At 37.4% G+C, this 26351-nt stretch overlaps 1 protein-coding gene across 5 annotated transcripts in view; it reads right to left on the bottom strand.

Annotated features, from left to right (window-relative positions):
- The window catches only part of LOC113418127 (contactin-4-like), a 356259-nt gene that overhangs the window by 140056 nt on the left and 189852 nt on the right, over window positions 1-26351 (bottom strand). The window lies entirely within an intron of this gene.

Raw genomic sequence — 26351 nt, 5'->3', positions numbered from 1 at the left:
CTATATGTTCCAGTAGAAGAGAGTATATAATATGTAGCTCAGGACTGAACTGGGAAGTCCTTGGTGCTCTCTGAGCTTGGCTTTTTGCTTGTTTCATTACCCAACTAGATAATATCATCAGTGTGAGTGAGTGTGGGGCTTGCTCCCTGTTTATATATAGTAGCTATAGTAACTGCTAAGAAGAAAACCACACCCCCACCATTGGGCAGGACAAGCTATTGTAAATAAACAATGACAAACCTCATACTCATAATGATATCACCTAGTTGGGTAATAAAATATTTGCAAGGAAACAACCAAGCTTGGAGAACACCGAGGATTCCACTCTATATATCATTTGGAAATTTGTCACGTTTTCTGTAAATATAAAACATTTCCCATTAAAAATGTTTTAACTCTCCAGCTGATTGTAATTCATCATGCTGGGTTTAAGAACAAATCATATATATTTCTTTTCTCTTTGATTTGTCTAATCGTTTTCTTCTACAGTTATGACTTCATATACCCTGAAGATTTGGGGAGGAGAAAAAATGAATATTAAATTAAGTATTCAAGGGTATTATGACTAATTCAACAATATTCCCAATTTATACTTTATCTTTGGAAATTATACAACAACAGGGACATACTTTGCAGGCAATTTCCAGCATTTAGGTTTCACCATAATCTTGTTATATTAATGCAAGACTGTTACCCTAAACATCTTAAGAAGACTATTAAAAGAATTAGAGAACCATCTGTTGCAGCTTTATAGGAGTATTCTAATTCCTTTTAATGAGTCATCACTGTAATTGACCTCCACTTTTTAAGATATAAGGGCTCAATCCACCAAACAGATTTGCCCCCTCACAATAATTATTTACTTTACATGAACACGTAATATTAAAATGTTTACTAACAAAAGATGAGATAGTTATACTTTAATAATCACTCCCCAATGGAAACCATACTTACTGGCTTTTTAGAAGATACAATAATTATGTTTATATGGCTTATCTAATAATTGTATTTAGACATGGGCATCTAATTATAAATAACCCTACGCTATTGTCATGTGGATGCTTCTAATGAACAAGGTAGCATTTCTCAGCAGGTATAACACATTTCAGGGTAAAAACAACCTGTGTCCCTAAACCATTTTTTACTTAAATTTACAAATTAATTTTCTTTCCTTTAAATGAAGGTAACTGTTTACAGACACTGTACTTCAGACTGAGTACATGTGATTTTTTGTTGTTGCTGTTGTTTTCCTTTCCATATTCCCCAGCGATCATAAAGAATTTTAAATAATTCTTGTACTGTGAATTAACAGATGCCACTTATGTGCCTGCATCATAAGGGAGCTTGTTAGAAAACAGTGACAATGTAGATTGATCCAGTCTCTCCCATGAAACTTGGCAAAGCAGGGAGTTAGTTCCACTCATAGATGGCTTTTGTAAACCCATGTGGTTCTGCACCAAAAGGCATTTAAAGTTGATGATTCAAAAGTGCCAAGAGGCTATCTATAATCCCAAGAGCCCTGAAGTAAACAGAATGCTCTTGTTTTATTTTGATCCTGTGAGAAAGGTTGGGTGAGAGAGAGTGACTGGCTCATAGTCCCCCAATGAACTTCTGTGGATGAGGATGGACTGGAATATGGATACCTCTGCTCCTAGTTCAGCTCTGTGATTACTAGATCATCGATGGGTAAATAACAGATAGACAATAAAGTAGCTTGTCTGTGACTGTCTGGAAGTTGAGTCATGGCAACTGGACTGCTTATACAAGTAGCTTTTTCAATCTGAGCAAATTGGTTAAGGAGACTCCATATATGTCCTCCAGAGTGATTTTATTTCTCACCAAATCTAAATAGGTTCTTAGGTGAATAGGCAGAAAGCCGATAAGGGTCATTGCTCCTAAAGAGAGCCAATAAGGGTCATTACTCTCAGGTGTGTTGTTAAGTGTGACCTCATAGGTGAACCTATGATGTGGTCTTGATCTTCCTAGGGACTGATACAAGAGCAGCATAAAAAATGGGGGACAGGTTATGTCTGAGGCCTCCACCTCTACTGAAGGAAGGACTTTCCACTTTACCATAAATGGATTCCTTTGCTCCTCTCTAAATCATATATCCTCCCTGTCCAAAATGTGAACATTATTGTCCTCAAAAGAATATCCTTTTTGTTTTAAGTGAAGATATACTGCTGATTCTGCTTGCAGACTCTGTAAACATCATGAATCACCTCAAATCATTGCATTATCCCCCCCCCCTTATTTTTAGGGGGCGATCTTCAATAAAGATTCTGTGAAGATTGATAAAGTGAGCATGCGGTATAAATTTTCAAAGGCAAACCCTTAAGATTTTTCTTCATGAATCCAAATTAAAAGTGTGCTAATACAGATGTTGAAAATAGTTTTCTTTTTCTTTGAACAAACATCTATGCCTGAGAAGAGTTGATTCTTGCTTTGCTTTGACATTACTTGGCAAATAGGGACCCTGATTTGCCTTAGTCCCTTGTATCTTCCTTGCAGGTATGTGACAAGGTGCTAGCTAACCATCATTTAGCTACAATACCTAAGAACAGGAAAAAAAAAAACCCAAAGAGCTGACCACAGACAATTGCTAAAAAAATATCTGTGCAGATAGTTAAAACATGATGTTTTAAAGAAACAAGCAAGCTATAGAAAAGTGAAGAATAGATGAGAGGATGGATTGACAGATGAGTTATGGTGTTGCATACCAAATTTTAGAAAGGAGAAATGAATTCGGAATGAGAATAATTATTCCATATTTTGCCTCCTGAATCAACCATTGATTCTTGCTTTCTTCAACCACTTCTCCTCTAACTCACCTGCACTTCTGAGAGATCAAAGTGACTTTACAATATGATGAAATTTTAACATCAGCCTATATTGGGAAGGCCTTAAGTCACTATCCTTTTCCCCATTTCCCCCTCCTCTTCCCTTCCAATCTCATTTTTATTTATTTTCAATGATTGAGTCAAATTCCAAATATTGTAATATCTTATGCAGCTAGGTCAAACATTCCCAAACTTTCTCAGTTCATGGCACCCTGAGTGTCACCATTTTTCATGGTGCCCAAATTACATATATTCAAAGTCAGTGCAGCAACTCATGAACAGTTTGATTTATTAAATAGTAAAAAGTCCTATGACACCTTTGTGAGTTCACTGTGACACTCTGGGGTACTGTGGCACAAGATTTGGGACTCTCCAAACTAAGTCAAGACCCCAAAAGAATGAAACTTAGCTGAATCCTAAGCCTAATGCACAGAGCTTAGTTATATGGGGACTATCAAATGGAATGTAATATACAGGGGTAGGAAGCAATTGTAGAGTGAAAGAAGTTCCCTTTCAGTAAGCAGAAAAATAGTAGTCCCTCAGTAGTAGCAGTAGGCAACTAACAATCTTCATTTACAGGCAGAAGTTATTTACAGACTATCATCACTTCCTTGGTGGTAGAAATATACCCAGAAAACATGCAGCTGACAGTCCTCAGTCAGTGGGCAGATCATCATTGCGTTGAGGTCAAAAGTTTACCAGATAGCAACAGCAATAGCATTTAAACTTATATACTGCTTTAAAGTGCTTTACAGCCCTCTTTAAGTGGTTTATAGAGTCAGCATATTGCCCCCAACAATCTGGGTCATCATTTTACTGACTTTGGAAGGCTGAGTCAACCTTGAGCCTGTTGAGATTTGAACTGCCAAATTGCAGTCAGCTGGCAGTCAGCAGAAGTAGCCCGCAGTACTGCACCCTTACCACTGCACCACCACAGCTCGTGCATGGAGATGGTGGAGAAATGATAATTCCAAGTAGAGATGGGTATCGATGGAGACAAATGAAAACCCTGAGCCTAAACTGGGACAACAGACCCATTTATGAATAAATTGTCTTAATTTGATGCTAGATTTCATACTTCCTCGATTTCCTCCATTTCCCCACAGTTGACATTTTTAATTATTTTAATTATTTGACTATAATCTTACATACAGTTTTTCTAGGCAGCAGTTTCATTTGTACATACAATTTTGGTAGTTAAAATAATGGTAGTATATTATTCAATACACAAGAAATGCAGAAATGTTCAAGGTAAAGTACAACAGAATAGGACAATGCTCTAAATATAAATGCAAATTGTGCAATTTGAGTTCTATAGGGATGCCTGTGCACTATTTGTATCTGTCTCAAATTTGGCAGATTTCTTCTAATAAGGCTTCACCTGCTAATTGGTTTGAAAGTGACAATTGCAGTTCCTTAGGCAATTTATAACAACTGAGTAAACGGCCTCTTAATATACAGCATGAAATGACTTTGAGCCAGTTAGTTGAGTAACAAAAAATAGGATTAGAATTTATAACAAGATATTTGGCAGTATGGAGGATATCTGCATGGTAATAGGGCAATTCATAGTTCTGAAATAGAGATACCAGATAAAATGTCAAAAGTTCTTAGAAAGATTTAGGATTTTTAACTAATACAAATATTCCTTGTATCTTATAAAATATGCTCATTAGAACTAGTTGGTTTGTTTTTAAAACATCATTGTTGAACTTTCCCATTTTTCAATATTGTTTTTTTTCAAAAGTAGCCTTCCTAAAGTCTATTTCCTAAATATGAACATGGTTCCTGTAGATAATTGTTATATTATTTTCACTGTTTGTGTCCCACACATTTCAGCTCTGCCCTACTCTAATTAAGGCATTTTTAAATCTAGCAACTGGTTGTAATCTCTTAAAATTTTTAAATGTTTATTTATACTTTCTATTCCATTCTTCTTCTGCAGCATTTTTTCTATATTAACAATGCCACTTTAATAAACAGGTGTACTTACAGAAGGTGGCCTTCTAGGAATAAAATATTCTATTTATGAAAATGAAGGTAACCCTGAACTTAAGCCAACTCCTATCAAAATGACTATTGTACCATGTTGTTGCAAACTTCAGATGATTTCCATCTTGCAAAATTTGTCCTTAACAAAAATATGTAATACTTTTATATGTATTCCTGTGTGCATGATTGTTTGTGTCTCTATCTAACCTGTATCCACTCTGATCCACATCCAAAAAGGTGTCCAATACTATGACACCTTGATACGTGTAGAAAAGAGACAGAGCTTATGTCATGATGCTGCTTTAGTAAGTCTGATTCCCCTTGTCCTATCCCAAAGACACTGCTGAATATATACCGGTATCTTGCAGAAGCTGCCTACACACACACACACACACACACACATACACACACACACACACACACACTAGCTGATACAAATAATTATGTCTGTAAAATAATAGGCTCTTTCTATAAAGCTAATTGGGCCCTAATTGGTTTGATTGTTTTATGTACCTTATTTTGAGCATTTCTTTACTAACATAGAGTAGTGAAGACTATTACTCACATTTGTGTTTGCCAAAGTCTTTGTGTTCAATGTCAGAAGCTATTATGACATATTAAACTGCAGAGTAATAAAGCAAAAATGAGGCACTGTTGGATTTGAAAACAATGTAGAAGCGCAAGTTCCTTGAACTCATACTAGAAATGTCCAGAAATTCTGCTTCTGTCATTAGATAATAATGTTATCCAGTAAATTAGCAGCCAAGTTAAAGAATATTCAGAAATCTAGATCATTACAAAATAATTTGGTCCATTTATATAATAAATACCTTGTATAATATGCAACACTGATAATCATCTGGTTATGTAAAGCACATGTTTGCAAGATGAATTTATTGTTAAAATTTTATTAGGGACTGTCAAAGCTCAAAAATGCTGAGAAATCTATTTGTTATAGCACATTAGAAAACCCATTATACCTAACACATGAATATTTAAGTAAAATATAACTGTTCATCAATAAACATCACGAAGACATGAAATTATTATATTCTGAGAACATGACATTTTCTGGATTGCTTCAATATATTTAAGTTTGGGGGTGGTGGTGGAGGTTTTTTGTTGGATGTAGAAATGATAGGATATCCAATGAAGTAATATTATTTTACAGTGTTTTGCAGATGCATTACCACATCTAAAACCTTTGGATTACTATCCCTTTTGAAATGTATTTCAGATGATTCTAAATTTCTAGTATCCTTTTTAAAGAAACAATTAAATATTACTAATTGTTTACATGAATCCTAAAATGAAAAGTCCTATTTTAATAAATCCATGGCTAAGGCTTTAAATATTAAGTATATACTTAAATATAAGTATAACAACTGTAAAAGTCTGACTCATAGACAAACACAATACAGAAGCCTGATGATGGCAGATGAGATTCTGCCGAAACATTGCTACAACTTTAAAAGCACAACTATAATGACGTGGGAAAATACCCGAACAAAGCTGAATACCATACATGTAAGTACCCGCGAAAACTTAAGAATATATATATATATATATATATATATATATATATATATATATGTATGTATGTATGTATGTATGTATGTATGTATGTATGTATGTATGTATGTATTATCACTTAAGAGGAGACTCACTCAACCAAAGATTATATATATATTATCATTTAAGAGGAGACTCACTCAACCAAAGATTCTTCTTCAGATTTACTGGATACCCCAAAGAATGTTTTACATGTCAACTTCATTATGTTGAAAGTATGAAATGAGTGATCCCATTCACCCTCGAGCTGGCGTCTAAGGAAGAAGTTGAGAAGTCATCAGCCACAGGAGACATCACAAATGCCCCCCTCAACTATCTCCCATTATCCAACTCCAGGCAACCAATGAGGTTCAGGCAAGATATTTTCATAATGGAGAGTCCAGGCACAATTTGGTATGCAGCTGGTGTGCTGGGTGACCTTGAAGCAGGATCTCAAGGAGATACAGCACTTATTTTTGTTTTCCCCCAAACCTCCCCTGTTACATTTTCCCCCTCCCCAGAGTTCATGGCAGTTTGTCACCGAATAATAGTGAAGGACAAGTAAGCATAAGGTAGCAGCTGACAGACTGGGTAACTTTAAAAAACAAGAGGTTATTAGATTTGGAGGGCCACGAATTTAGATATGGAAGGCACATCTATCTATAGTATGATCAGATTAACACAAGATTTTTGGCATGGCAGAATTTAGAACAAATATAAAATAAGGCTGATAGACCTGTTTGGCTATCATCATAGGAAACCTTTTATAGAAAAGGTTATAGAAAAGAAATGATGGTGAGATGAAATTGGTGGACCTATGGTGAAATAATATCTTTTACTCATAGTGAATCTAATCTTAAGAAAAAAAGAAGTATTGGAATCAGAAGTGTCTGTCACTGGTTCACATACTTATAATTAAAATAAAGTTATGACTTAGATTTAAAAAATTATACTTTTAAATCTGTAGAAATGAATTTCAAATTGCATCATTGACAATGATGAACTAAGGTTTATAAAATGTTGCTGAAGTTGAACCTGGAAAATGAATATGTTAAATACAGTATGATTCAATGGGCCAAATATACTGGTTATAATATAATGCTTGAGCAGTGAGAAAATATGTGGATGAATGGATTGAAATTCACACTGAATTATAAGTTGAAAAGAACATTTTTATAAAATGATATATTGTTGGTACTTAATGCGAGAAACTGTCAAAGAAATATAATGGAATTTCAAATGTCTGTTGAAAATATAATTACAAAAAAGGTACTTTTTATCACTTTTGGTGGATTTGTGATAAAACAAAGAAATACTGGTGCCAGATCTTAGAAGATTCTTAGACCAAATATAAAATTAAAACCAAAAGTTTTTTTAGGATTATTGGATAAAGAATTTGAGGAAAAAAATGAACTTTTTTACTATATATGTTCATAGTGAGAATCCTATATGTGCAAAAATGGAAAGACCTTTCAATTCCCACGATGGAAAGTGATGGGGCTGGTAGAAATGGCACAACTAACTGTTCTAATTAAAGAAAATAACTTTTGTTTCTAATTGGAAACCACTTCTGGACTTTTTGTCACTGCATCCAGTTTTGGTTCAGAGAGTACCAAGATCATACCTGGGAAGATGGCGACCAAGGCAGCTGCATAGTCACGCCGCTGGGAGCCCGAAGGAGAGAAAAGTGCCAGTGACTAAATTCAGATACAGGAATAGAGGTAACAAAAGTAACAAAAATACATAGATTAGGTCCTCGGGATCTACAAAGTAGCAGCGTAAGGATTCGGACGGGGGCAGCCAGCCGATCTGGAGTGAGGGGATCCTGCCGGGAGGACACGACGGGCAGCGAGGGAAAAAAGTCGGAGGAGACGCCGCTGCCGCTGCCGCTGCTACCGCTTCGCTCCGGAGAGAGAGGGAGGAAAGCCCGAGGATCAACGGCCGGGAGGATCGCTGAGCGAGGCGCTCCAACTGTGGCTTTTTCCCTCGACTCGAGTGTTTTCCCCTCGACTGCTGAGTGGGAATCTGACTGGAGGAGACGCCGCTGCTGCTGCCGCTGCTGCCGCTTCGCTCCGGAGAGAGAGGAGGAAAGCCCGAGGAGCGCCGGCCGGGAGGATCGCTGAGCGAGCGCTCCAGCTGTGGCTTTTTCCTCGACTTGAGTGTTTTCCCCTCGACTGCTGAGTGGGAATCTGGCTGGAGGAGCGCCGCTGCCGCTGCTGCTGCTACCGCTTCGCTCCGGAGAGAGAGGGAGGAAAGCCTGAGGAGCGCCGGCTGGGAGGATCGCTGAGCGAGAGCGCTCCAACTGTGGCTTTTTCCCTCAACTTGAGGGTTTTCCCTCGACTGCTGAGTGGGAATCTGACTTTTCCCAGGAGCGACCCAGCCCAGAGAGCGATCATCCTTGGAGTCGGTGAGATTAATCCCATCCTTACAGGGCGGTGAGCACTGGGAGCTGTGACTCAGTCCCGGAGGCTTGCAGCCAGGGTGTGGGGCAGACTGCCTCCTCCCCCGCCCCCACGTCCCCCTTCCCTCTTTTCTCTTCGCCAAGTTGCTAATCCGGACTCCATCTTTTGGAAGGACAGTAACTTTGGACTTCCAATAAGTAGGGAAGTATTGTGATAACTGAACTCCTGAGAAGATTGGAAACAATTTTATTCCCTGTGATAGAAGCAGAAGTATATTGAGGCCAGGAGTGATAGAAGCAGAGGTATATTGAAGCCAGGAGTGAATGCTCAATACAAATCTGAGTCTACACAGTAAAAATATAAACTGTTAGAATTACCAGTGCAAGACGTGCCTCTTTCTCTTAAAAGCAACAAACTTTGAAAGTGTATTCAGTTAACTAGGAGGGGCCCAGAAATCTCATTCATCAAGGAAAACAAAAACAAATAGTTTCCTGTGAGCTGTTCAATTTGTCTCTGCTGAATCAAGGTCTGCTTGCAAAAAGGAGAGAAGATTGATTGGTTTCCTCTGTTCTTAGAAGTGAAGCCCTTTCCTTCACTCGGATAAAAACCCTTTGAACATTGTGTCACAACTTCCTGTTTACAGAGTAATAGCGATCTGCTATTCAAAGAGCAATAAATTCCTCTCATTCAGTCAACTACAGCTGCTAGTAAAACAATTAACCGCGTTCCTTGCAGACTCTTAATACTACCTCAAACACTGATTAATTCACTACCTCAAAACTTTCAACTTTTCTACCTCAGCACCTATATCAACGATTAGATAATCAATTTCTATAAAATATTTTATTAATGGTTTAATTGATTTATTGTTTTAATTGATTAGTGTGATTAGAGTGTTTAGTGCAAATAGTGTGATTACTGACTAGTTTAAAAGATCAATATTCATGTAATTTAATTGAATAGTAAAATCAATGATTTAGTGAATTTAAATGAACAGTGTGATTAATGATTAGTGTATTTAATTGATTAGTGATTAGAGTAATTAATTGATCAGGCTGACTGTTGCTCAGGAATATTATCTGACTTGATCAGACTGATTGTTGCTCAGGAATATTATCTGACTTGAGAGATTACTGCAATTGATTGTTTGATATAATATTGCCTATATAGATTACCCAAAATTGTTCCTTTAATTAATTCAATCAACGTACTATTTTAACAAACCTACCATGCCAAAAGAAAATCCTACGCCAAACCACAACCTAAAGAGAAGATAATCCCCACCAATGAACCACAAGACTCCTGCACATGCCTTAAATGCTACAAAAATCTAAAGGATAATGAAAACTCCATCAAATGTTCTCTGTGTAAAAATACACTCATCATGACTGCTTGGGATTACCTGAGCAAATGATTCAATACCTAGAATCATCCAATGAGTTTCCATATTTCTGCAAATCATGCAGACCCAAACTGGATTTGTCTGAAAGAGTTGATACCATCGAAACCATTGAAACATCCCCTACCATCGAAACCATTGAAACATCCCTTAACACCATAGTAGCATCCCTGGACGCCGTAAAAAAAAAATATCCAACCTTGAAAAAAAAGACACAACGCAAAAACCTGAACATCCAATAGCTACAAACCACATCTCTACCCAACAACCACAATCCGATCCAAAACCCAATCCACAAATAAACACAACCCAGACAAATATTGATATCCCAATCCTCATCAGAGAAGCCGTTGAGCGTGAACGGAAACGTCAAACGCCATCTTATTTGGTCTAGAGGACATCAATGTCAATGATGACATCACAACTGTCCAAAACATCATCAGAGATTATCAAGCATCAACCATCTCCGCTGATGAAATACTTGACATTTTCCGCATCGACCGAGAGCTCAAAAATAGAGACGGCTCTGTGCCCCACGCTTGTGCAGGGTCATTCGCAAAAATGAATCAAGCAAACGTAAATTCATTTATACTATAAACTCACTCGCCAAAACCAACACCAACCATAAGAACCTCCATTGCCGCCCTGACCTAACCATACAGCAACGTGCCCGCTCCCGTGCACTCCGCATTGAACTCAAAAACCGTCTAGACAATGGAGAGAAGGACCTGTACATTGACTACCATGCTGACTGTATCAAAAGTAAGCCACGCAACCCAATACTCAGCTTCTACACTCAACCACAACCCTACCTCAACCGATCCACCATCACCCAATACTAGGCACGCACGCCCCCAACTACCTCAATTCCAACTACTGCCGCCTTAAATGCAAACTACTCAATGCAAGAAGCCTCGTGAATAAAATACCTGAATTTCTCATCCTCCTAAATATGGCTAACTTCGACATTATATTTGTCTGTGAAACATGGCTCAATGCATCTCTCCCGACTCCATTACCACAGTAAGAGACTATCATGTTTACCGATCAGATCGTGAAAATCGTCGAGGAGGTGGTGTTGCTATATTCTATAAAAATCCTTACATCTAAAAATATCCAAGTTACCCAGGAGCTTGCTCTTCCTGAGACCATCATCTGTGAACTATCCTTAAATATCACAATTCGATTCTTACTATGTTACAGAGCACCTGATTATGACATCGAACATGTAAACAAGCTAAATACATTACTAACATGGGCTGCATCCTGCCCATACCCTTTTATCTTTCTTGGTGATTTCAATCTACCTCATATTGACTGGACCCTAAATGATTGTACAACTGAAATCATACACACAACCTTCTACAATACTATTACAAATCTGGGACTGGAACAACTAGTAACCAACAACACTAGACTAAACAACTGCCTCGATCTCATCTTCTGCAATAGTTTGAATTTAATTTACGGAATACAAACTAAAGAACCCTTTTCAGTAGTGATCACAATATGATTGACTTTTGTCTCAACATATGTCCACACAAAAATCACCACAATGATATAATCCCCAATTGTAACTTCAAAAAGGCAACTATGATCTTATAGACAACGATATCTCATCCCTGGATTGGCAATCTCTATTTACTGGATGCAATACTGTTGAAGACCATTACAACATATTTTTACTTGAAGTCAAAAGAGTCATCAAACTATATGTACCAACAACAACTCCCAAAACAAAACAAAAAAGCAGATTACCCATATCAATAAGGAAACTTCAATCCAAAAAGAGATCACTCTGGCGGAAAAACAAATCTGGTCACGTTGCCAATTTCAAAAACCGATACAAAAATTTATGCCACCAGATAAAGACCGAATGCACCAATTATCACATTAAACAAGAGGAAAACCTTCTAAGCACCAATTCCACCCGTGCTTTTTACAATTTTGTAAACAACAAACTAAAAGACTCAAGGTCCATCCCTCCCTTGATAGGACCTGATGGTAAAGACGCTACAGCACGACACCATTAAAGCCAACATCTTTAACACATTCTTGGCTCAGTATTTGTAAACAGCAATGGATCATGCCCAGTATTTCCTAGCCGTACCACAGATAACAATAATGATCTAATACATATCGATTTCACAGAAGACAATGTTGAAAAATCACTACGCAATCTAAAACCATCTCTATCTATTGGACCGGATGGAATATGTGCCTACTTCTTAAGAAAGCTATCCACTGCCATAGCCAAACCTCTAAGCATAATCTTTGAAAAATCTTTCAGGACCAGCTCCTTGCCTAACCTATGGTAACAAGCCACAGTCATCCCCATCTTCAAAAAGGAGACCCAAGCCTAGTTGAAAATTAAAGGCCAATCTCCTTATGCTGCGTCACCTGTAAAGTCATGGAATCAATTATTAACCAATCCATCATCCTCCACTTAGAGACAAATAACCTACTCTCCAATAAACAATTTGGTTTCAGAAAAAAACTATCCTGTAATCTACAACTCTTACACTGCAAAAACATATGGACTACACAACTCGACCAGGGCAAAGCAATAGACGCAATCTACATAGACTTCTGTAAAGCCTTTGATTCAGTGGTACACGACAAACTACTCCTAAAAATAAAATCCTATGGTATCTCTGGACAACTGAATAACTGGATAGAAGCATTCCTGTCAAACAGACAACAAATGGTCAAAATCGGGAGCGTCCTATCAAATCCAGTACCTGTCAATAGTGGTGTCCCCCAAGGCAGTGTTCTAGGACCAACTCTCTTCATACTCTACATAAACGACCTCTGTGATCATATTAAGAGCAATTGCGTTCTCTTCGCTGATGATGTAAAGCTGTTCAATACCACAGACAATACTGATACCCTACAAAAGATCTTGACTATGTATCAGAATGGTCAAACAAATGGCAACTTCAAATCTCAACAAATAAATGCTCTGTCTTACATATTGGCAAAAAAATCAGAAAATAAAATACAAGCTGAATAGTCAAGAACTTGTTGATGACCCAAGCTCTGTAAAGGACCTTGGAATACTCACCTCTAATGATCTAAGTGCTAGAGCCACTGCAACTACATAGCCAAAAGGCATTAAGAGTTGTTAACCTAATCCTACGTAGCTTTTTCTCTGGTAATATCCACTACTAACCAGAGCATACAAAACATTGCTAGACCAATACTCGAATAAGTTCATCAGTCTGGAACCCACATTACGTATCTGATATTAGCACAATTGAGAAAGTCCAGAAATATTTCACAAGAAGAGTTCTCCACTCCTCTACTCGTTGTAGAATACCTTATGCCACCAGACTTGAAATTCTAGAACTAGAAAACCTTGAATTACGCCGTCTTCGGTCTGACTTAAGCATGGTATATAAAATCATACATTGCAATGTCCTACCTGTCAATGAATACTTCAGCTTCAACCATAACAACACAAGAGCACACAATAGATACAAACTCAAAGTAAACCGCACCAAACTTGATTGCAGGAAATACGACTTCAGCAATAGAGTGGTCAATGTCTGGAATACTCTACCCGACTCTGTAGTTTCTTCCCCAAACCCCAAAAACTTTAACCTTAGACTGTCTACTATTGACCTCACCCCTTTCCTAAGAGGTCTGTAGGGGCGTGCATAAGCGCACCAACGTGCCTACCGTCCCTGTCCTATTGTTTCTCTTATTCTTTTATTTTTCTTATATGTACCCATTTCATGTATTCACAACTATGTATACACTTATACTTATTATCTTGTAAACAATTGGCAAATCAAATAAATAAATAAATAAATCTCCATAGTTCAATTATGAGCTACAGATTTTCTCTTTTACAGGTACATTCTTCTGCTTATCAACTGTTTCTCTAGCTATATAACCCGAAGACTAGTAAATATACTGTGTGGTCAAAATTTACTGAAGTATTTAAAAATAGGGCTGAATAATTTTCTATATGTAAATATGTCTTTTCCCTACTTGTTTGTTTTTCCTTTTTATTTTTATTTTCTTTACTCTGTGTCTCTTTGATTACAAAGCTATTCTTCCTTGGTTGCATTTAGAAAGAAAATAAAAATAGAATTGTTCCAAGGGTCATTCTAATTAGATTTGGGCCTTCACTATTATATTTTATGAGTTGTTTCATTGTTGATTTATTGTGATGTTATGCTAATTTTATTCCTGCTGGGAATGTTTGAAACTGTTTTTTTATTGTGTTAACTGGTGAGAGTCATCTGATTGGGGGCAGGATATAAATATAATAAGTAAGTAAATAAATATTAAAGCAATAAAAAAGAAAACAAAATCATTTGGATTTCCTTTGCTGCCAAGATCCATGGGCAAAATATTAGCATTATTCTTTCTTCATTCTCACAAACTTGATTCTGATGTAGCATCTGCCTAAAATATTTACTGAAATGTCTGTACTTCTATGATTTTTTAAAAATGTGCATAATGAATTATTGCATAGATATTTCCAAGGGTTAAAAAATTAAAATCTATTGTTCCCAGTAAAGGAGATATTATAGCACCTAGCTGCTGGGATATATAAAGTTAATTTGGCATGTCTTTCAACTGTCTGCCTGCCTGCTGCAAGGACAGAGGTACAATCTAGCTAGAGCCAAGTTTTTCTGAATCACTTGTTATTTATAATACAGATAGTCCTTGTTTAGTGACCAGAATTAGGACTGGCAATTCAGTCATTAAGTGAAGCAGTTGCTAAATGAAACTGCTATTTTATTTTTCATCTGTCTGTCTGTCTGTCTGTCTGTCTATTTATCTACCTTTTATGCCATCCATCTTGCCTAGAGGAGACTCTAGGCAGCTTTCAATAAATTATTGTCTTACTTTAGCTATGTTTGGCTTTATAAAACTGTGAAGGTCAGAAATGATGATGGGTCATAAAGATACATGTTGATCACTGTCTTAACAACAAGCAGATGCTAAACAAGGACTATCTGCAGCTAATTTGCTCTAGTGATGAAGATTCTGCACTAGGACTGAGGAAACATGCTGATTTGCGGCCTGTTGCTCTCTCTCTCTCATCCATAGAAAGATTTAATTGGCAAACAAAAGAAGTGGGGACTTCTTTGTATAAATGCTAGGAATACACTGACTGACTCAAAGACAAGAAAAAACCACATTCTCATAAACAGAGGCATATCACTAAGCAAATATAAAAGGACTGAAACACAATGATAGAAAAAGCCATTATAACACATGACTTACAGCCATTATAAAATATAATTCAAGGCATAAAATTATTATTATGAAAATGAGAACATTCACAATTTATTAAAAATGTATTGCAATACAAGATTTCAGATTTATGAAGTCTCTCAAAGTGAAAAAAGATAAATCAACATATTAATAATTTTTTTCATTGATACTATAATCCAATATTTCACTTTCCAAAAGTGTCAAAATGTATGCTATCTTACATACAGAAACATATAACTTTATACAACGGCAATAACTTAGCTGAAACAAAGACATGGGTTTGAAAGTAAATTCATTAAAATTCTATATCTGCTTATCATCAGTCTTGAAGAACAACTGACAGAATTACATCTATTACATGCTTTAAGGTTTAAGGTTTCTTTGAGATTTCTTTGTCTTTTTGTCTATATTATAAAATGAATTAGTATTTGCACAGAGGCAGCTCTATTTCTCTGATGAAGATTTAGCAGTTTATTTATTTTTATTTAATTATTTAAGATAATTTATATCAGGGGTGTCAATCTCGCAGGCCAGATGCATCAGGGGGAAAGTCACCATACATCACGTGACAATATGACACCGCGAATTTGACACCCCTGATTTATATGGCTGCCCAACTCACTCCCAATGACTCTGGGCAGCTTATAAATAAAATGTTGGCGTTGTTGGCAGAGAGGGCTTTATTCTTCCAAATGGTGAAATTTTTGGCTATAATGGCTTATTCCCAGTGGGCAAAGGTGGTGCGTTGAGTGGAGGAGAGACCAGACCAATAACTTGATTAGAGAGTTTCTCTGAAGCCTGAGACTGTTCCACGGCCTGCCATGATAGTAGCAGCCATATTGTTGCATACCTGCTGCAATGGCACTCAGAAGCACAAAAAAGGGTGTCGCTTGTTTCCAGAATTTGCCATCTAATTGTTTAAAAAATGGGGGTGCACAAAATCTGTGATTTGTGTTGATTTTTGACTGTGATAGACTGGTTGGGGGAGTGGTACAATCCATGGGACATAAGCTTCCCTTAAGTTAATACAAAAGAAAAATAAAATGAATCCTAGGTGAAACCAAGCAACCATACATTATGACTTTTATTTTTATACCCTATGTTAGTGGAAGAGAAGTAAATTTTGTAACTTCCTTATACACAGTAAAATTAAGTAAACCTATAATTCTGCAGGCCACAATGAAATAACGAAACATGGTTGCTTTTAAATCCCAATGATTTCCTAGAAGGATACATAGGTTCAGATTTGCTTAGCATGTTTCCTCAGGATGTTTAGTGGCCTAGATTAATAACCTTAATATAAAGCTTGTTTTAGCCCACTTCCCCAGCTCAGCACTGCTGTTGCTCATTTTTGTTTTATGATTTGATTATAGTTAGTTTATAGTGGAATACAGTGGATTATAGTGGAACTTTATGAATATAAATATAGGTAACAACTTTATTACCCTGCACCATAGGCAGAGGATAGAACAGCACATGCTGTGATTAAGTGATATGTTCTACACAATAAGAACTATATAAAAAAAGCATATTGCTGCTCTCCACATTGTAAAGTATGGAGCTGGATTTGACAGACCACTCTATCCTGTATGGTAGGCTGTCAGGGCAATGTCTCAAAGAGGCCAGATGTAACCAGCTATACTAGGTTTATCCAGTTACAGAGCAGGAAAGACAGATTCTTTGCCCAGAATTTAATGTCATCTATTTGCAGATTTCCAGTGTTAATTTCCACAGAGATTTACCTGGCAACTTAAAAAGGAACTGATGTTTTTTATTACTTTCTCTAGCAACAAGAGAACACATCATATCCATTTTAAATGTCAATCACAACAGCTTCTATCTTTTTCTTTCTGAAATGCCACTATGTTTCACTTTTATTTGCAGCCTGCTTTGTTAGGTGTCTAAACTACAAGACAAAACTATTTATTAAGGGCCTGGCTTTTCCTGGCAAAGGAAAATTTTTGTGTATTTCCTTCAGAATAGTTCAGCTCTGACAACACTACACCTAGCTAACAAAGCTTTAAAACAAACTCTTTGTTTTCCATCATATCATATCATATCATATCATATCATATCATATCATATCATATCATATCATATCATATCATCTCTCTCTCTCTCTCTCTCCCCACCCACCCACCCACCCACCTTATATTTACTTCCATACACATTCACTTACTCTTACAAAGTTAAATAGAATAAAAGTATATGCCTGCCATCTATAAAGATTTTCAATCATCCAGATCATCATTGTCCCAAAGGTGCTTTTCTGGAAGGCAACTCTTTCTTTGTTTTTTCCTTTGAAAATGTTTCACTTCTCATCTAATAAACTTTTCCAGTTTTAATTGACTGTTGTGGAATGGAAAGATTTATATTCTTTGTAGCCATTTGATTGTTAGCACTCTGAGGGTTGTTGAGGACACTTGGGTGTTTATCTGTATCTTCAGAGTCATCTGAATCAGAGTGTAAATGGTTGTGGAACTTTCTTGGGGATGGCATCATACCCACTGTTGAGGAAGGACTGTTCAATTCTCACATAGATGGCCTCTTTGATTCCTTTTTCAAACTAGTGGCCCTCTCTATCCAGAATGTGAAGTTTGCTGTTTTCAAAAGAGTGAAGATGCAGATGGCCTGCTAAATCCTGTCCTGATGAGTTTGTTGTCCTGTGTGGTACTATATGTTGTCCTGTGTGGTACCATATGTTTGTGAAATGGTTGTTTTGTTTTCCCAATGTACAGGTCTGCACATGTCTTGCTGCATTGACCTGAATATACAGCATTACTCTGTTTGTGTCTGGGTGTTTTGTCCTTGGGTGGCCAAGCTGCTGTCTCAATGTATTCTTGGGTTTAAAGTGTACATGAATGTTGAAAATCCTGCTGAGCTTTTAAGATATCCCTGCAACGTATGGAATGATAACATTCCTCCATTTGCTGTTGTCTTCTTTGTTCACTATGAAGGAGCTTCTGCTGGATCTTTTTGTGGATTTGATGAAAACCCAGTTAAGATAGCCACAAGGGCTATCTGAGGACTTCCTTGATGTGTTTTTGTTCTTTTCTTTTTGTTCTTTTCCTTTCCTTCTTTGCTGGTAGGCAGACTTTCAGCCCGGTGGGATAGGGTTATGATTACTCCCAATTTGTACTACAATGGGTGGGGGGAATCAAAATGTAAATACTGCACAGTCCAGGAAGCCCAGACTATTTTCCTTAACCTCTTCTTATTGTTGCTGTTCACAGTATTGATATGTTCAGTGAAGGCTTCCACTTCCTATGTTTTAATTTTATAGTATTATCCACATACCTGCACCAGTTTTATAGTATTATCCTGTAAGAAATCCAGTTTTATAGTATTATCCTGTGGAATTCCTGTAAGTAAGTTTAGTGCTTTGGTTTCTATTTCTGGGGGACACAGGTGAACCCATGGTGCAGCCGTGTTTTTGTCTGTAGAAATCTTAATTGTATTTGAAATGGGTGAAAGTTAGGCAGAAGTTCAGCATAGCACATATGGAATACAGGTGAATTCAGTTAGAACTGAAGAAGTTTCTTGGATAATAAGTGAAATGTTTCCAAAGAAGAAGAAAAAGTCTAGTTGCCTTTTGGAAAAAGCACCTTTGGATATACTCCTGCTAGTTTCTCATAAATATATAAAGACCATAGTGGCCAAGCCATGCTGTAAAATAGATGACATGTTGTGTGTGTGAGCAGGGCTAAAATTTTGATATTTTGAAAGGACAACTGACACTTTTATTTTGAAACCAAGATGAAGCTATTTTAGATTTATACTATAGGTTTACCCTGCCTCCTCCACCTGCTTTAAAATGACAACAAATTAAAATATTGCAATTTGGGAGTAGGATATATTAAGGTTTCCTGCTTGAAGGTTATAAACCTCTGCTATGTGTGGAGTTATTATTTCCTATTAAACCTAAATCTGTTAGAGTAAGGATTTACTTCTGAGTGGTCTTCACTGATCTATATTCACAAACAGATATAAGGTAATTACTTTTTTGAAATATTGCCATTTAAGGCAATTTCCTTGTTATTGAACAAAAGTAGTATAATACTTTACTAATTTAACTCAGATGCCCACAACAGCTTGGAACATATACATTAATTTGGGCTCTTGTGTTTGGAACCAATGCAGAAGAACAGGGCAAGAGCTGAGCTGCTGATATTTCATACTCCAAATATTTATCTGAAATGACAGACCTCAAATTTAATGTAATATTGGCAATTTTCCCAGCACATTGAATTGCAAACTCATCTTTGTAGAAATTAGATTTTCATAGTGGAAACATTCTGAAGTGTGGTGGAGGTAATTTGAAAAATTATATATCAGAAGCATGCCAAAGCAGTAGTGTTGAAGGCAGATTATAATGTATGTTCCAACCACTTCCACAATGCTTTAAAATGACTGTCAGTTTTCACCCAAAGTTTGGTGAGATTCATCAGAATAGTCACCCCTCAAAATAGCTGCATTTGAAGTTAATAATGAGACAGTAACAGATAGTTCTGCTGCCATAACACACTATTAGATATTTAGAAAAGTTATACTGTGACTGATTGTGGAAGGGACTCCACCAAAGACCTATCCTAGTAATTGAAACACATTATGATTATGATTATGATTAAGTAGATTGTTGATTGCCCACAGTTTCCTCATCAAGTTTCCAATGATGGGCTATGGTGGCAGAAGAGTCCCCACCCTTTTTTCACTTGTTTTATCACCAGCTTGTTGTTGGACTTTGGAGCTTTGGGGATGTGGGGGTTGCCAGGCAGGGCAGGGGTTGTGGTAGAATTGAAGACTTCTGTGGACTACTTTCCCTGAAGAGGCCTTTCTGCTTTCCCCCATAGCCAATTGACTGAAATGCTTGAGGGCTGGGCTTGGATTTTTTCACTGCAATCTGGGGGATTCCTCCCCTTTTTTCCTCTGAGTGGGAGTCAGGATGGATATGGTATTGGTGAGGTAAGCGAGATGGTGGCTTCTCCTAGCTGGTGGGAGTAGCAGGGGAAGGATATCCTTGAATGCCAATGGGTGTGAATGGATATAAATGTGTGATACTTCCTTTGAGTGAATGTCAAAGGCAGAATTGCTGGGGGTGAATGAGGAAGTTCTGCCTGATGGTTGGGAGCAGGGAACTCTTTGTATGAAGGGTGTATGTTGTGGAGGAGTGGGGAGGCAATTGCTGGGTGCTGAGAAATGGTAAAGCTGTATGTAGCCTATTGGATGTTCAGCTTCCCCTCTTAAGGATGGTTGACAACAAGTGGGTTGTTTCCAGGCCTGAGGAGCTCAGTTATAGGGATGGAACTTGATTGCAGGAAATATGACTTCAGCAACAGAGTGGTCAATGTCTGGAATACTTTACCTGACTCTGTGGTTTCTTCCCCAAACCCCAAAAACTTTAACCTTAGACTTTCTACTATTGACCTCAACCCTTTCCTAAGAGGTCTGTAGGGGGCGTGCATAAGCGCACCAATGTGCCGGTAGGTCCCTGTCCTATTGTTTCTTTTATTTTTTATTTTTCTTATATGTATCCACGTATTCATAACTATGTTTTTACTTATACCTATTATCTTGTAAGCAATTGACAAACCAAATAAATAAAATAAAAAATAAAAACATTCAGAAGGTGGAGGGGGACCAAAGTATTATGGTGATGACAAGGACCTGGATGCTTTCATAGACCACAAAATAGTTTTGTAACAGTTCTGCATTCCAGTTCCTTGATCTCAGCTCTGATACTGCAGCAGCAGATCTTCAATGGCCCTGGCTATCAGCTACTGCTAGGTTCCAGGTTGGTCTGTAATAAGTTTCCCCTCATCTGTAATTTGATTATGGATGAAAGGGCTGACCAGGCATATATTATTGAGACCTGGCTGGCCTATTTTAGAAAAGGGAATTGCCCTTTCTGAAATTTGCTGGGTTGGTTTTAAGTGTGGCATTTTGAGATTCTGGGGCATGGTTAGAGGTGTGATAATTGTTATCAGGGACTTCCTTGTGGAATTAAGTTGGACTTTACGGATTAGTTGGGCTTGTTATTGTACTGACCTCCCTGATGCCTAGCAACTTAGCTGTTTGATCCCCTTGTCTCCATTTCTGAAGTGGCAGTTAAGTTTTCCATATTTATGGTTCTGGAGAACTTTAATTTGTCTTCCCCATGAACGGAGTCTGAAGTTGACAGGTCTTCATGACTTCCATGTCAGCCATAAGCTTGTCTCAGATCATCCAGAGCCCAACTCAGGATAGCGGGCATAATCCAGATTTAGTTTTCCTATCAGAGGAATGACATTGTGATCTGGAATTGTCCCCTTTGTGATGGTCTGATTTCTTTGAGATTCTCCAATGCCACAAAATACCACAGGGAGGTTGGACCCACTAGATTGTCATAGGTTCCAGCGACTGATGGAATCTGAGTGGTTTCAGATGAAGATGGGGATTATCCATGTTGTTCTGTCACATGTTCCATCTGAAAACCTGGTTGATGCTTAGAACCAAGGAGGTGGCTAAGATCTTGGATCAGATTGTGCCCAGACAACCTCTCCTTTCTCAGGGATCCTGGCATTCCCCAGGAGGAGGAGTTGAGAGAGATGAAACAGGGAGAAGAGACATCCAGAGCATTGCTGGTATTTAATAAGGGACAAACATGACCAAATCTGAGTTACAACTATTAAGATCTATCTTGTGACAGTAAGAAGCACCGGTACTTCTCTATCCTTATTATTGCACTGCAGACTATCACCCCACAGTCCTGTTTCACTTGGAGTCCCTCCTGGGATCAGAGAAACTTTTACAAGTGCTGAGGTGAAATTTGTGCCGCACCTATTAGAGAAAGTTGCTTGAATTCATTCCCAATTGATAAATAAATAAATAAATCAGAGAATGTTATTGATATTATGGTGAGAAATATTAATATTAATATTATTAATATTATGTGTGAAGGTATCACATGTTAAATTATTCATTTTTGCATATTACTTGCTGTGATTTTACTTAGTTCACATCTTTCTTCAGAAATCATAAAAAAGCTGTTTTCAGTGTCTAAAAACACTATTAAAAAAGCAAAAAAAAAAATTCTTGCTCTTAAATGTAGAGTTAATAATTTAACAGAGCAAACAGAATTTGCCAAGCAACTTGCCTGCTTTTTCTTTTTTGCTTAACAAAGATGGCATGGGACATGTAAGATTCTTGGAAGTTAGTTCCTTTTTCTATTGTTTAGAGACTTGAATATATCATAAATATAATGGCACATAATCTTCACAGTATTTAGAAACAAGGGTTATTCAGATACTCTTCAAATATTATGTAGGAGTGGCAATATATACAAACAGCATTGTTTATGTTATGAGCCTCGGTGGCACAGTGGTTAGAATGCAGTACTGCAGGCTACTTCTGCTGACTGCCGGCTGCCTGCAATTTGGCAATTTGAATCCTACCAGGCTCAAGGTTAACTCAGTTTTCCTTCCTTCTGAGGTGGGTAAAATGAGGATCCAGATTGTTGGGGCTATATGCTGACACTGTAAACTACTTAGAGAGGGCTGTAAAGCACTGTGAAGATGTATATAAATTTAAGTGCTATTGCTATTGCTTTTAACCGAAGGTGTAGGGGACATAAATCTAAAAAATTGGATCTTTTCCACAGAAGCATTATTATGCAAGTAGGTGGGGAATGGAGGAACCAAATTCTAGTTTGCATGTTTAAACAGAAGAAAACTGCAAGGTGGTTTCTTCATTACACTGTGGATCATGTCTGGGTTATTAAAGACATTATCCATATTATTTAGTGCTTGTGAATATATGAAATTAGTGGATTATTATGAGCAATGAGAGAAACTTTATCAGAAATGGTATGTTTATAAAATAATATACAGCAGGCACTGTATATGTTTTTGCAGGAGAAAACTTATCATTCACCCAGAATTCTTATCGAACACATCCTATTATATTTTAAATGGTGATGTTTCAAAACTTAAATTCATTTTATTTATTTTTATCAAGGCATCATTATTCTGTTTGGGGCTGGTACTAGATGTCTTCAAAATCAACCATCTTCCCCTTCTGTTGCTTTGCCTCTTCTATCTTTAAAACTGTTAAAGATTTGACAGCTGTTCAATAATTGCCCCAGCTTATCTCTTATAAACAGGTTCCCTTCCCAGTCAATTGCTAGTTATCACTGTTGCTATAGCAACTGTAAACATTAATGATTACCCAAACACGCTATTGGGGAATTCAGCACATTCTTAACTCAAATTGCTTGGGGGGAAAATTACCAGCAGTTTCTATCTATGACAGAAGAGGAGATAGTGTAAGACTGAAATCCAGCAGTTTTCCTGTTTATGGCAGTTAAACCCAAACCTGTCTCCCAAAAAAGAAGCTGATAGGTTTGGTTGGATTATAACTATATGTCTGTATATTTTCACCAAGTAAAAAAGTAATAAATAAATAAATTAGAACTAGTGCTATCTCCTGTCACTCCAGTATCCTAATTGCTCAGCTACTGGTACTGCTTTGGGCAACTGGTTGTTTATTTACACAGATAATATGATTCATCCAAATAATCACTCTTACTGTAACCCTTGCCTATTTAGCATTTATATGGGGCCTTAAAAGAAGCAGCTCTTATGGTAGGTATGTTAGTTTGGGCAGTGCTGTAATAGCCAATGTTATATAGTGGAGGGAAAGTTTCTTGAAAAGGCTACCTAGGTTTGAGAGACTACTCAGCTGCCCAAATGTAAGGTTCCCTAAAACTGTTTCTAATGTATTTTTACTATAGCATGTTGGTATAATCCAACCAAACCTATCTACTGTATCTAGATTTGCACATGTATTACTTCTCTAGCAGGAGCTACATTGGTTGCCTGTTTGTTTCTGGATCTAATTCCGATTGTCACAAGAGAAATGAGGCTTACTGAGTTTTGTATTTTGATAAATAGATCTTGTCATAAATATATTTTCATAAAACTGGAATCTGTAACAAAAATAGCAAAAATGCTCGATTATGTAAGCTTACACAGTTCACAATGCCCTTATATAATTTTTAAAAATGTGTTCAATGTACTGGATGACTATGGCTGTTGGGGTAAGAAACTAAAGGAACAATCAGAATCATCCATACGATCAAAACAGGTTTTCTCAAACTGTGAGGTGTACAGGTGATCCTCATTTAGCGGCCATAATTAGGATGTGGTTGCTAAGTGGAACATCATGATCACAACGGTTTTTACTTTTTTACTTCTGCTTTTCTCCCCCTCCCTCATTCCTCACCCTTTAGAATAGTAATAACAATAGCACTTAGACTTCTATACCACTTTACAGTGCTTTACAGCCCTCTCTAAGTGGTTTACAGAGTCAGCATATTGCCCCCAACAATCTGGCTCCTCATTTTATTCACCTTGGAAGGATAGAAGGCTGAAGTCAACCTTGAGCCTGGTGAGATTTGAACTGCTAAATTGCAGGCCGTCAGCAGAATTAGCCTGCAGTACTGTACTCTAACCACTGTGCCACCAAATGTTCACCTTGGAGGTGGTACAATTAGTGCAAAGAAAAATAATGTTTGTATTTATATTCAATGGAGAAGAGAGGATTACAAGAGAGTAAGCAGGTACACGATGAGGAATACATACTAAAAGGAATGTGATGGCACCAGCAGTTTGTGATTCTTCTTGTTACTACTTTTCTCCACTGTGTAGATTTCTCCATTAAGATATTGGGGGGAAGGAATAGAAATAGTTGGTTGCTGCTGGAACATCCGGTTTGAAGGGCTTCGGCGACAGACAGAAATCCGCGATCGTGCGCGGTTTCTGTCTGGGCTTGCCTCTGGAGCGCCCCGAGCCGGCTGGTTTCGGGGCTAAGCCACCCCGTAGAGGTGGTGAAGAGGGGGGAGACCGCCAGCAGGGTCGAAGAGAGCTGCATCTCTCCTCCTCAGCTGGCCATTACTCCCTTTCCCGAAGGCGGTTGCAGCGGTGGTCAGAAATGGCCAAAGAAGAACTCGACCGGAAAAGAATGTGCAGGAGGAAGATAAGAAGTGAAAGTTTTGGCTGACCGAGTTAAATTGTAAAAGCAACAACTAAGGTACCCTGGAATTTAAACTTACAAAAAATAACATAGCTCCCAAAGAAGAGTCGGAAGCAGTGAAGGAAAGTGAAAAGGGAAAGGTTTGGCTTTTTTTTTTCTTCTCTCTCCTTCCCTATACTGACAACTAAGAGACTTAAATAAGAAATCGGAAAAATCCGCTTTGACATCAATAGGCAATTAAGCTGAAAATAAAACAAAATGCCAAAGGGATAATAAAGATTTCTGGACATTAAAATTTTTCTTTTTCATAAGCAGGAAGGGAGAGAAAAAGAATAAGGGCAGGATCTGGAAGAGGGAGGAGACTGCCTGGAATTAAAAGGAATCTACAGTAAAACTTCAACAAGACTTCTAAAAGATACATTTTAACTGAAACTTTGCAACTAAATAGTAACCCCAGGAAGAGAAAGTGAAAAAAAAGAGCAAAAAAGAAACAGCTTGCGTGTATTTGGATTATTTGGTGATCTTTGGATTCTTGGTTATTATATTTGAATGACTAAAATCAATCGGGTGGTTGTTTAAAAATTTATACAATGGCACCACTTCTGGATGAATTGAAAATGGTACTTAAAAAGTACAAAGAAGATGCACAAGAAGGGAAGGGTTCTTTTGGCTTCGTTTTTCAATTCTTAGAAATGGAGATTTGGAACTATGAGAAACAACAAAAAACAACTGCAAAACAAGAAGATTGGGTACAAAGAAGAAGCCATCTTTAATGAACAAGCAATTTTATGTGGGGAAGAAAAAGGAAAGGGGGAAAAGAGAATGGAGAATTTAAGACTTAAAAAAACAACCAAAGAAAAGAAAAATAATTCAAAAAATAAGTATAATACTGGAAAGCAACAGAAGAGGGGAATACAGAAGAGA

Source organism: Notechis scutatus, chromosome 2 (assembly GCF_049901735.1).
Source record: "Notechis scutatus isolate UNSWTSFEM ecotype Mainland chromosome 2, rNotScu1.2, whole genome shotgun sequence".
NCBI lineage: Eukaryota > Metazoa > Chordata > Lepidosauria > Squamata > Elapidae > Notechis > Notechis scutatus.
This window is presented reverse-complemented; position numbering and strand designations above follow the sequence as displayed.